At 43.8% G+C, this 10762-nt stretch overlaps 1 long non-coding RNA gene across 1 annotated transcript in view; it reads right to left on the bottom strand.

Moving 5' to 3' along the window:
* The window catches only part of LOC109296748, a 21776-nt gene extending 12144 nt beyond the window's left edge, over nt 1-9632 (bottom strand). The window contains exons 1-3 of the long non-coding RNA XR_002097041.1: nt 9623-9632; nt 7702-7707; nt 517-521 (exon numbers count right to left, since the gene is read on the bottom strand). This is a non-coding gene — a long non-coding RNA (uncharacterized LOC109296748). The remainder of the gene's footprint in view (nt 1-516; nt 522-7701; nt 7708-9622) is intronic.
* Nucleotides 9633-10762: the final 1130 nt, after the last annotated feature.

The raw sequence follows: 10762 nt of genomic DNA, 5'->3' as shown, positions 1-10762 counted from the left end.
GCTCTGCGGCTTAGCTCGGGCAGACTGGGTGCAATGTGGGGGGGGGCTCAGCTTTGGATCAGGTGGGCCAAGGAGAGAGCCAAGCCCCCACCCACATTGCACCCAGCCTGTTCAGAGTTGCACAGAGACCCCAGGAGCTGATGCTGCCTCTCCCACCCTCCTTGTCTGGCACGGAGGTCAGATGCTTGCCTGGGACAGAGGTGGGAGGAGCAGGGAAAGCTGTGCTGGGTGTTGGGGGCAGACAGTCCCAGCCTGCCTGCTGTCCCAGGCGGGAGCCCCAGCACTGGCCTCTAAGGGCTCCTGAATCCCAAGTGGGTAGTGAGGCATCCTGCCCTGCAGGGCTGCCTTGCCTGGCCAGCAAACCCACCCTGATGGAGAGTTGTGGGGGAGCCACTAGCAAAGGCCCCATCCCCTCTGCCAACTTAGTCCCACGTCAGTCCACACACCAACAGGGACCACTGCTGCTGGAACTGCTGCTCCAGCTCCAGCATCTGTGCCTTGGAAAACAGCACCCACCATGTCTTCTTCTTGGTGGTGCCTGGAAGCAGCACGGGACTCCACATGCTCAGCTCCAGCCTGCTCAGTCACATAGTGTTAAGGCGCCTTAATGGCGTCTACATGTGGGTTAAGGTGCCTTAACTAATTGCACCAAATTTGGTACTTACTTCATGCAAGTGTTAAATTTAGGTGTGATTAGCCTAAAATCATCATTTCAAAGGCACATTAAAAACGTGCTGATGTGCCTTAAATCAAAAATAGGTGATGTGCCTTAAATCACCATGTGTAGATGTGCCCACTGAAAAAGACAGTAGTAATCACAATACCAACTGGAGAAAAACTAGTGAACTAGTATACATCAGACTCCTGATATCAAACAGATCTCATTTCTCATTCCCTTCTACCTCTGAGCTTATATACCCAAGTCAAAATCCGCAGAAGAGGATGTCCCCTGGTAGTTTTAGATGGTTTATTGTCATTTCATTTAACTGCTCATATACTCATTAACCATGAAGGCAACTTTTTTTGAAGTGTTTTTCAAGGTGAAGACAAATATAACAATTGTATTGATATATTAGTATCCTTGATAAGCTGTTAGGATGCAACCACTACATCTGTATAATTCTGAAATGGCATAAATATAGCTCCAACTTCAACCCTGCTTCATTCAGAGTCAAAGTTAGGGCAGTTTAGCTCACAGGATCATGGATGTAGCTGTTGCATCTGTAACATCTGCTACACACTCCTGAGTAGCAGCAGCTCCCCTTTCCCTTTTAAAGTTGTGAAAATGTTCACCTGCACACTCTCAGTCTTTGATATGTTTCATGGCATCTACCTGCTGTTTTTGTAGTCTGCTGTGGAATATACACAATAGGTACTCCACAATCTGGGGCAGTTCATGCAACAAGGCCTCACAAATAAGCTATTGATGCTGCTGCTGTTTATGTTTTATACCCATCATGATAAAGTCTAAAGTTGCCACAGTAGATCAAGACTTCAGGGTGCCAGGTGATGTAGAGAGAGTAGAAGATATTTTTGTCCCATACATTTCACAATCTACCATCCAATTAATACCTGCATATGGAACACTTCTGATTTATAAGCCCAGCTGCCTTTGGCAATCAATGTTTATACAATTGGGCTGCTTGTAAGTGTCAGTGAGCTATATGATTAATGAGGCATGTGAAAAAATGTGGTATTAAATTGCTGGAATACACATAAAAGCCAGATTAAAGTATTTATTTTCAGAACACTTTCCTGGTAAAAGCCTTGCCATTATTTTACGTCCTTCTCTTTCTTCATAAGCAGTGCCTGTAATTTACTGCAATAATAATCCTGGCATGTTGTAAGAGATGGTCTCACCCAAAGCAGAAGCCTCTGTGGAGAAAATAAAAGGCAATGCATTGAGTCAAGTCCTGTTTGTAGTCCTGTTGAAATCAGAGTGGCTGCATAGTTCTACATGCAAGTAAGAATTCGGTCCATTTTCAGCAGTTGTCTACCTTCCAACATTGTAATGAAGCTGTTGGCTTAATACTGGGCCCTCCTTCATTCTTGTTCCTTCCTTTTCAGCATGACAAGACAGGAAAAAAGACAACCACAGGACATCCTTGGAGATACAGGGACATAGACTGCTAGGGTCAATGTTATCTAAGGGATCAGGAAAGGGAGATCAGGAATTGGAGCTAGCAGACAGAAGGCTAGTGTGGTAGGGCTAGCAGGAGCTGGCTCCAGAGAGAAAGCTAGGGAGCAAAGCCTGATGTATGGAGTATACAGAGGCTGTGAATAATATTTGCCCCAGCAGGGCCAAGGGAAGAAGTTTGACTAAAGCAAGACAGAAATGGAGAGCAACCCTGAAATTGGTTGTTAAAGACCATATAAAATAATGAAAGGAAGAGATCCAAGGAAAGCGCTGGTGAGACTTTAGATACCCAAGTCTGGAACATGTCCACTCCTGCACCACCAAAAACATTAGGTGCCTACATTTTGGATGGCATATTCCCTATGTGCTTAGGCTGCTGTGCACTCTAGGAAGCAACCCAGTCTAAGCAGGTAGGCACTGACCTCACTCTCACCTAGCCTCTGGTGTGGTTCAGATGCAATGTGGAGCAGCACATAGCTGCATGTGAGCCCTCGGCCCTTATCTGTTAGGACTGATCCAAGCATGCCAAGATGGAAAGCTAGTGTGCCAGGGCTAGCAGACTCAATTAATCGAGTCTGCTCCAATGCATTCTAACAAGAACACGTCAGAGCAGGCATCAGATATGTGTATAGGTACCCTTAAAGACTACGCCTTTCTCAATGGATAAGTCTTTAAAGTGCTACACTGCCCTGCCCTCTTCATGTTGATAGAAATATTATGGCAACTGCAGTAAATTGGTAAACTGAGATGTACTTTCTAAATTAGTAAACTGAAATCCATTTTTAACAATTGGGTCTTGATGAGAAGTTTTCCTCTTATTTTAACTTCACATTGGATCTGCGAGGGCTTAGAAGAAAACTCGAAAACCACACTCCCAATAGCTGGATCAAAGCAGAAAAAATTACCTGATTTTTATCCTCCCAGTCTAGTCCAACCATTACCTGTACTGTTCATGTCTATAATTATTCCCATACATTTTTTTTTATTTTTAAAGAATCATAAAAGGAAAGGGGAGCTGAGAAAATAAGTCTTCAGCCCAAGGAGGGGACAGATGTAGACAGGATAGGATGGACTGGGACTAAGATTCACTGGCTGTGTCTACACGAGATGCTGACTGCACAGTTGTTACTGTGAAGTCATTTAAACTTGCAATACCCAAGTATTAAATGACTGCAGTAACCAGTGTTACCGTGCAGTAGCATCCCTGCATGGCTTCCTGGTGATGCTGACTGCACAGTAGCTTGTTACTACTGCACAGTAGCATTGCATCAGAGTTTGTGTCCCCCGGCACTAGTGCACAGTAGTAATGAGTTACTGCGCAGTAAGCATCTTATGTAGACATGGCCACTGATTAGATAACAGGAGAAGAGCCACGTGGCAGGAAAAGGGGTCTGGATGGAGTTACGGAGATGGTAGCTGGTGAAAGAGGAGGGAGCTGGGCAGGAAGATAGAGTGGGTTCTAGGGAGAATGGGAATGGGGACAAAGGCAGCTTTAAGCAGCTATGGCCCTGGAGAGTTTGGCAGATAAAAGAAGTAAGGGAGAGAGTAAGAGCTGCATACAGCCCACGTAGGCATCAGGAGAAGAATAGAGAAGGAATAAGAGGCAGATCTGTGGGGCAGTGAAGTACTGCTGTCATTGCCTCACTGCTTCCTCTCCATGTCAGATGTGTTACAGGAGTGGGTATTCAGTGGAACCTAGGCTGCTTGTACATGCCACAGGGGTTTAATTTGGTTTACTTCTCCCTAAAGTGAAACAGTGGATTTTTAAAAACACAGCTTTAATTTACGGAGAATTAAACTGAACGAAACCCCTGTGGCATGTACACAAGGGTGGGGCCTGATCCTTTCTTATTTGGAGAAAAAAAAATAAAAATCAGGCTTGCCACTTTTTGTTTTTCCTTCAGTGGAGCTTGCCTGCATGGGCTGCCACCAGGTCCCACAGCCCATGAGCTGCATGGGGCCCACCAGTGTCCCATGCACTGTTGCACTTTGTTAGGTAGCAAACTAAAACACCTTGGTGTTTTATCTTGCTATGTACCAAAGTCATTTAAAGCAGAACACGCTGCTGAGTGTGCAAACAGCAATGCCATTAAAGCAGTGCAAAAGGACATTTAAGCCACTTAAAAGGCCAATTTTGTGGTGTGTGCAAAGGCCCCCAGAGATTATTCTGGAGTTGTGGTTCTCAGTCTTTGGATTCAAGGCAGCCTCCTTAACTTTGCTGAATTCAGCAGCATCTCCATTGAGGACCATTGTTTCTGCAGCCCTGGGCAGACAGCAGGGTGAGGAACAGAGAGTGGGAGAAGACGAGTGGGGGACCAGGAAGAATCTTACCTGCCACAGTGGGGACCTCAGGTGGAGTTCCCTTGTCAGCCTCACTCAGCATGTGGTGGGGGAGGGAGGCAGAGGATTAAAGGAGAGGAGGAACAAAGGAGAGGAGTCATACCTGCCTGGGATCTACCCACTTGAGTGGCTGCTGCTACTGCTACTGCTGCTGCTGTAGCAGTGTGGGCTCAGGCCACTGCCTCTGAGGGACAGGCAGCAGCATGGGCTCCACTCCTGGTGCCCCATTTGCTCCCCCCACCCACAGGGGCAGGGCTGTGCCTGTCATGACAGTCTCAGGGGGAAGGGGTGTCATTCTATCTCCCTTCATCCTCTGGTTAAGAACCACTGCTCTGGAGCTTGAATATACAGGCCCATTCAAAATATTCAACCTGTCCATAGTGCCTGTATTGGACAACTGACAGTGCAAGTCAAAGTTCTCACCTCCCCTGCCCTCTGTGCCCAGTCCTTAAATTGAAAGATGGGATAGTTCGTTCTGTTGTTTCTCTGCTAATGGGGTGTAAATCAGGCAATAAACACAAAGCATTCTTGCAGATCGAAGAGTCAAAAGTGAAGGAGAAGAGCACCTCTAGCCCTAAATGTTACATGTTCCCAGGGCTCTGAAGAAGCTTCAGAATTAAGTTGCTGAGCTACTAACAAAATCATACTCTTAATAAAATTGGCTGCAATCCTGAAGCACGGTGGGGCTCACAAATGTATCCGTGAGCCAACAGCTGGAAACAGGGTGAACACCAGAGTGCACACAATGTTGCTTTAAGACTAAAATCACAGGTCTGTGTGAGTTAAGGGAACTCTATCAAGACTGTACAGATTTTGCAATTATTTCCTTTCAGAGCATTCATTTTTGCTACTCTAATGCAAGGCGCTGTTTATGAAGCATGCTTTAGAAAGACTTCTATATCCCTGCAGTTAATGGTTTAAACAGAAGAGGGCATTCGTTACTAAGCATGAAGACATGCTAAGGATCTGAGTTTATGTCTGCGAAGTGTTTGAAAATGGTAGATTTGTTTCTTAATGATTAATAAAGGTTCATCATCCAACTATAAATCTTTGCTAGACATCATGTACCAAGAGTAGTATAAATAATTACAAATTAAAACCTGTGCAGTAAACAAATGTTTGAGGTGCCCTTAAGCAGCACTAGCCACAATACAGCTAAATAAACCTGAAAAATCACAAGGATTTGACCCGCATACTAATCTCTATAAATGTTTAGATTTATCAAAGGCTGATTTGGAAATGGTTGAAGAGAGGCGGTATGGTTTGTTGAACAAGATGTCAGACTGGGACTTGGGAGATTTGGGTTTTATTCTTGGTTTTACAGTTTGGGACCTTATACAAGTCATTTAATCTTGCTGTGCCTCAGTGTCTCTTTCTGTAAATGGAGCTAAAGGTTAAATCTAAACTTCAGTGTTTAATGTCAAAATCACAACTAGCTTGGAACGGAGATAGCTTCAGTCTGAAATGGATTTAGAGGACTGAATCCAAAGCCAACCACTTGGTACCAGTAACCCTATTATCAGATATGTTGATGGGTTTTATTTTTTAGTGAAGACTTTCTATTTTTCTGCAGTATTTGTCATTTTTCTCATATATCATTGGGTTGTTTTAATATAGTTGATAGAAAAACTTGGGGGAATTTTTCTTAGAAGCCATTTAAATTAGGCTGTTAGATGTTAGGTAATTTACAAAATGCACTAAGGCCCTGTCTCTCAGAAAGCATTCCCTGCATGTTGCCTATACAGCCCTGAAAGCTGCACCTTATTCTGAGGTTTTACTTTTTCCTTGACAACAGGCATATATTATCATTAGGCCTAAACCATCGTCCCTGTTTTGGGACGAAGTGATAACTTATGCAGCAAATTCAATAGGCAAGATGGGTTGGTATCTGTTGACAACACAAATTGACCTTAAACCTGCTTTTGAGAATTTCCTTACTGTAAAGACCACCAAACACTCCTCTCTTGGGGCTATGCACCAAATGAAGCAACGCCCAAACTCTGCAATTGCTGCAGGAAGGAAAGCTGAGCATATTGGAAGGTGAGAAGCTTACTTACCAGAGATTATCTTCTTCTTCTAAAACTTTTCAATAGGTCACTGTCAGGGAAAAAAACCCCTGTGCATCATGCTGTTCTTTCTCTTAAATAAGCTGCAGCCAGCTGTAGAGTAACCATGTGCAACTTTCAGGGCCTTGTAAGATCCTGAAGGTTGCAGCTCCTTACTGCTATCTTTGTTAACATGACAAGACAATCAGACACAGCGAGAAAAATGATCCTCTTGATGTGTAGTGTCCCAGATGGTTTCAAGTGAATACTGTGCTTTAAAAGTGTGTTTTACCATTTAAATCATTCTATAAGCAGAACAACATGCTTGCTTTTTTCCTGTGTTGATATGGGGCATACAGAACAGCAGAAGAAGCAACTGCCATTTAATTCAAGACACTGACAGTGTCATTAAACATATCTTGTTGCACTGCAAATTTACTTCAGTGGAAAATTGCATTTGCTTTTTCTCTCATTTGTGAGATTTCAACTTACAATATTATTATGGATGTTGCTTCTTTTTATAGTTGTAGGTATTAATCTAGTTCTTTAATTAAGGGTCTGTCAGCATTTGCATTAAAATCCCTTCATTTTTAAGGATGTGTAATGCATTCTTAAAAACTAAAGCAGATATTTCACACAGAAAGATGGTCTCAATTTGCACAAGATCTGTGTATCTATGTAAAATCTCAAGGGGAAGGAAAAGGAGACAAAAATCAAGTTAGGTTCCTGAGAATAAGCTTGATATAAGATGTCTATGTGTGTGTATACACAAAAGATGTCTGTGTGTGTGTTTCTATGAAAAAATGAACACTTTTTAAATTGCTAAGCTAGCATATCTGCTTCAGTAATAAACAGATAGGATGCAGATATAAGGAATAATTTGTGCAGTCATGCCAAGATTGCAGGTATTTAAATGATAGCTTCAGGTATCTTCCTGTATATGAGGTGATAATGGCTTCAGAATGTATTAGCTCATGATACTGTCATCTTTCTATTTAAATTTACATGGTACAACTCTAAGTTCCAGGACCTCTACTCCCCTTTGCAATTCTATTCCAGGAGCAAAATTTCTTTCCCTCCACACAGAAAGACTGAGGTTCCATCTTAAAAATAAGTCCACTTGCCTCTAGATATGCCAGAGGTTAGGCTCACAGGCAAAGAGGACTTAGGCCTCCTCACTTGTGACTGGTGTCTTTGGCTCCCTAATTCTTTCTGCTGTCAGTGGTACCCCTTTGTCTCATGGATTTAAGAGAATACAGGGTTCAATTGCTTGCTGATATGTGTATTATGGAGCTGTACAGAGCTTCTCTCTTTTCTTAACAAGTATTCGACGCATGAGATACTTGTTAAGAAAAACAAGGGAATTTATGACAACGATAGCCTTCTGATTTGTCATGGCCCATCCTAGGCTAGATCTGAGGTTCAGCTTTTCTCTGTATCATGAACAAATGGAAATATGGAGCTCACAGCCACCATATTGAAATAGATTCTCCCTCTCTGCTTGCTTGTGCTCTGATTTATAATAATACATAGCTGTTTTAGATTGCAAAGTGCTTTATATTGTTATCACCATTCTGCAGATGGGAAAACAAATGCAGAGAGGCAGAGTGACTGGCCCAAGGTCACTGGCATGACTGGGAATAGAATCAATGTCTTCTGAGTTCCAGTCCCATTCTCTATCCAGGCCTTTCTACCACAGGTTCCTCTGTGTCATTTGTCTCCTGTTGTCAGAGCTTGCTTACCAGAGTGGGCTGGGAATTTTCCATCACAATTCTTTGGATGAAAAATGCTGTTTCTGGGAAACCGAAAATTCTCAGGGGAATATAAAAAATTGTTTTCAGATTTTTTTTCAATCTTCTGTCAGGAAATTTAAAACTAAAACTAAAACATCAGGTTAGGTTGATATTAATCTGTCTGCCTGAATTCCCTGGGGTATCATGGAATATAGTTCAGATATAGGTCAGGTGCTGTGGGTCCTGATTTGGGGCCAGATTTCCATGCTGAGTGTCTTCTGCCATGACCACATTTCCTCTTTTAGCTGAACTGCCCTGGACCATCTGATGATATGTAGTTTTGAGTGGGGTGCCCTGCCCAGAATTTCTTGTGGGATGGAACTTCTGAGCTGCTGTCTACAGTATAAATGTGGTCTGTGTCTTGCCAAACCAGAGTCAAGCTCATTGTTTTGCATACAAGCCCTCAACAATTTGCCCATTAGTCACAAAAAATAACATTTCCTTCTGTTCTCAGAATGAAAAAAATGATCCCTACCTCCACTACAAAACTACTGCAAACCACAACCCTGGTTTCTGTAACAGTGGCATCACACGGTCAACTTAACATTTACTAAGTGCAGTTAAAATGTGAGCAGACACAAGTTCAAGCAGTTTAGCACGTGTTAGCATGTACTGACTTTCATAGGTCACTACACTTCAGTAATTTGCAAATGTTGAAAGTGAGTGCATGACACTACCCTAAGAAAACTAACATCATTGCCAGGTCTTAGCATTCAAAGGTCATGAGTCAGGCCCTGAAAACATCTTATTTGCCTTCTGGCTTCTGAACCTGGAATACTTGGGTTATGTTTCAGGCTATTATTCATACACATAAAAAGTAGAAATTTTACTTAAGATGAAATTCTCCACAGTCACGAGTCATCATCTGTAGTGAGATCTGTGATAACTTTGTGAGAGTTGGCAATGCTGAAGTGGCTGCAACAGGACCTTTCTAAATAGTAATACTGCTAATCAGTAGTCACTATAAATTTTACTTAAAAACAGTAATCTTTGGCTAGTTCTCAGCAAAGAGTTAATGGCAGCTGCTTAGGCAAAATGTGCTCCAAGGCATTTGCTATTATCAGGATAAATATTTTCAGAGATACCGGCAATTAAAACAGCACATGTGTCAAAATAAAGGAGCAAAGTGAGCTTTCTGATGCTGTATTTGATATTTTCTGTTTTTTATCTTCCTTATTTACACAAGGGGACAAGGCAAAAGGCATTTCTCACTAAGCAGTGGGAATTTATGAGAGCCTCCTTTATCATCTTTCTGCAAATGATTCCACTGTCTACCTACTCATCGTTCCCATCTGCTTCCTTTCCACACAGCTGAAGTCTGCAAAAAGACTGGAAATGAATAATAATGCATATCAGTGTGGCCATATTTGTTTTCAAGAGGCATATCAGTCTGCACTGGTAACTTAACACGGATCTTAGTAGTATCTTAATAAGTATCTTGCTGGGAATTCACCTGTATCTCATGGAACCTGGTGATATGCTAGTGCAGGGTTTTCAACCTTTTTCATTTGCGGAGACCCTTGAAACATTTCAAATGGAGGTGCAGATCCCTTTGGAAATTTCAAATGAAGGTGCGGATCCTTTTGAATTGTAAGCGTGGGTACAGGTTTCCCTTGCCATGCATGGGGATTAGGTTCCTGGAAGTTCCCGTGTTTGGCAATACTGTGGTTGACAAAACTGGCAGGGTTGGGGGACCAGGGCCTGTGGGTGGGGCGGGGGGAGGGGGGAAATGAGAGGCATGAGCAGGGCCAGGAGGGCCGTGGGAGGTATTTTCAGACAGTATCCCTCCTTTTCTGAAGTGTGGATACTCAAACCCGTGACTGGTGAGGGAAACCTGTATTCACATACTTTTGATTGATCATAGTCATCTTTCATGGAGCCCTTAGTCTGTGGGCCCCCAAGGAGTCCACCAGCCACTGCATTAGCACAAGCTCATCTGACAGTGTGCCCTAGTAACGCCATCAGGTTGAAATGAACTGACACAGAGTGCCTGGTGCCACCACTGCATCTTGCCATGAGGTAACGTGTCAGGGTAATGCCATCGGGTCGCAGCATGCCACGGTGGCATGGGAGATGCTGTGACAGTGCCCCACAACATGCTAAGGTACCAGTGCATTTATGCCACCCTGTCATGCCTGCTATGGGGAGTGCGTGAGGCCACCCCTGCCCATCACAGGAGAGCACATACTGGCCTGGCCGAGGTGTGCCGACATGGGTGTGTGATGCGCCAGTGTGATGCCACCCTGATAGGTGATCTGACGGGTGCGTGATGTCACCCTGGGCTTCAGTGAGATGTGGGGCACTGAAGTGAGGGTACCGCTAAGGTGTCTGCCCTGGACTGTGGGCACCCGGATGGGGGCGCCCCTGGCAGCCCCGCGGGTGGGGGCGGGGCCGTTGCTATGGAGCGGGGGGGCGGGGCGTTCCCCGCGGGCTTTATCTGCGGCGGG

This window comes from Gavialis gangeticus, unplaced genomic scaffold (genome assembly GCF_001723915.1).
Source record: "Gavialis gangeticus isolate Ggan-Ray unplaced genomic scaffold, GavGan_comp1, whole genome shotgun sequence".
In the NCBI taxonomy this organism is placed as follows: domain Eukaryota; kingdom Metazoa; phylum Chordata; order Crocodylia; family Gavialidae; genus Gavialis; species Gavialis gangeticus.
The sequence above is the reverse complement of the archived record's forward strand: the minus strand, read 5'-3'. Positions and strand labels throughout refer to the sequence as shown.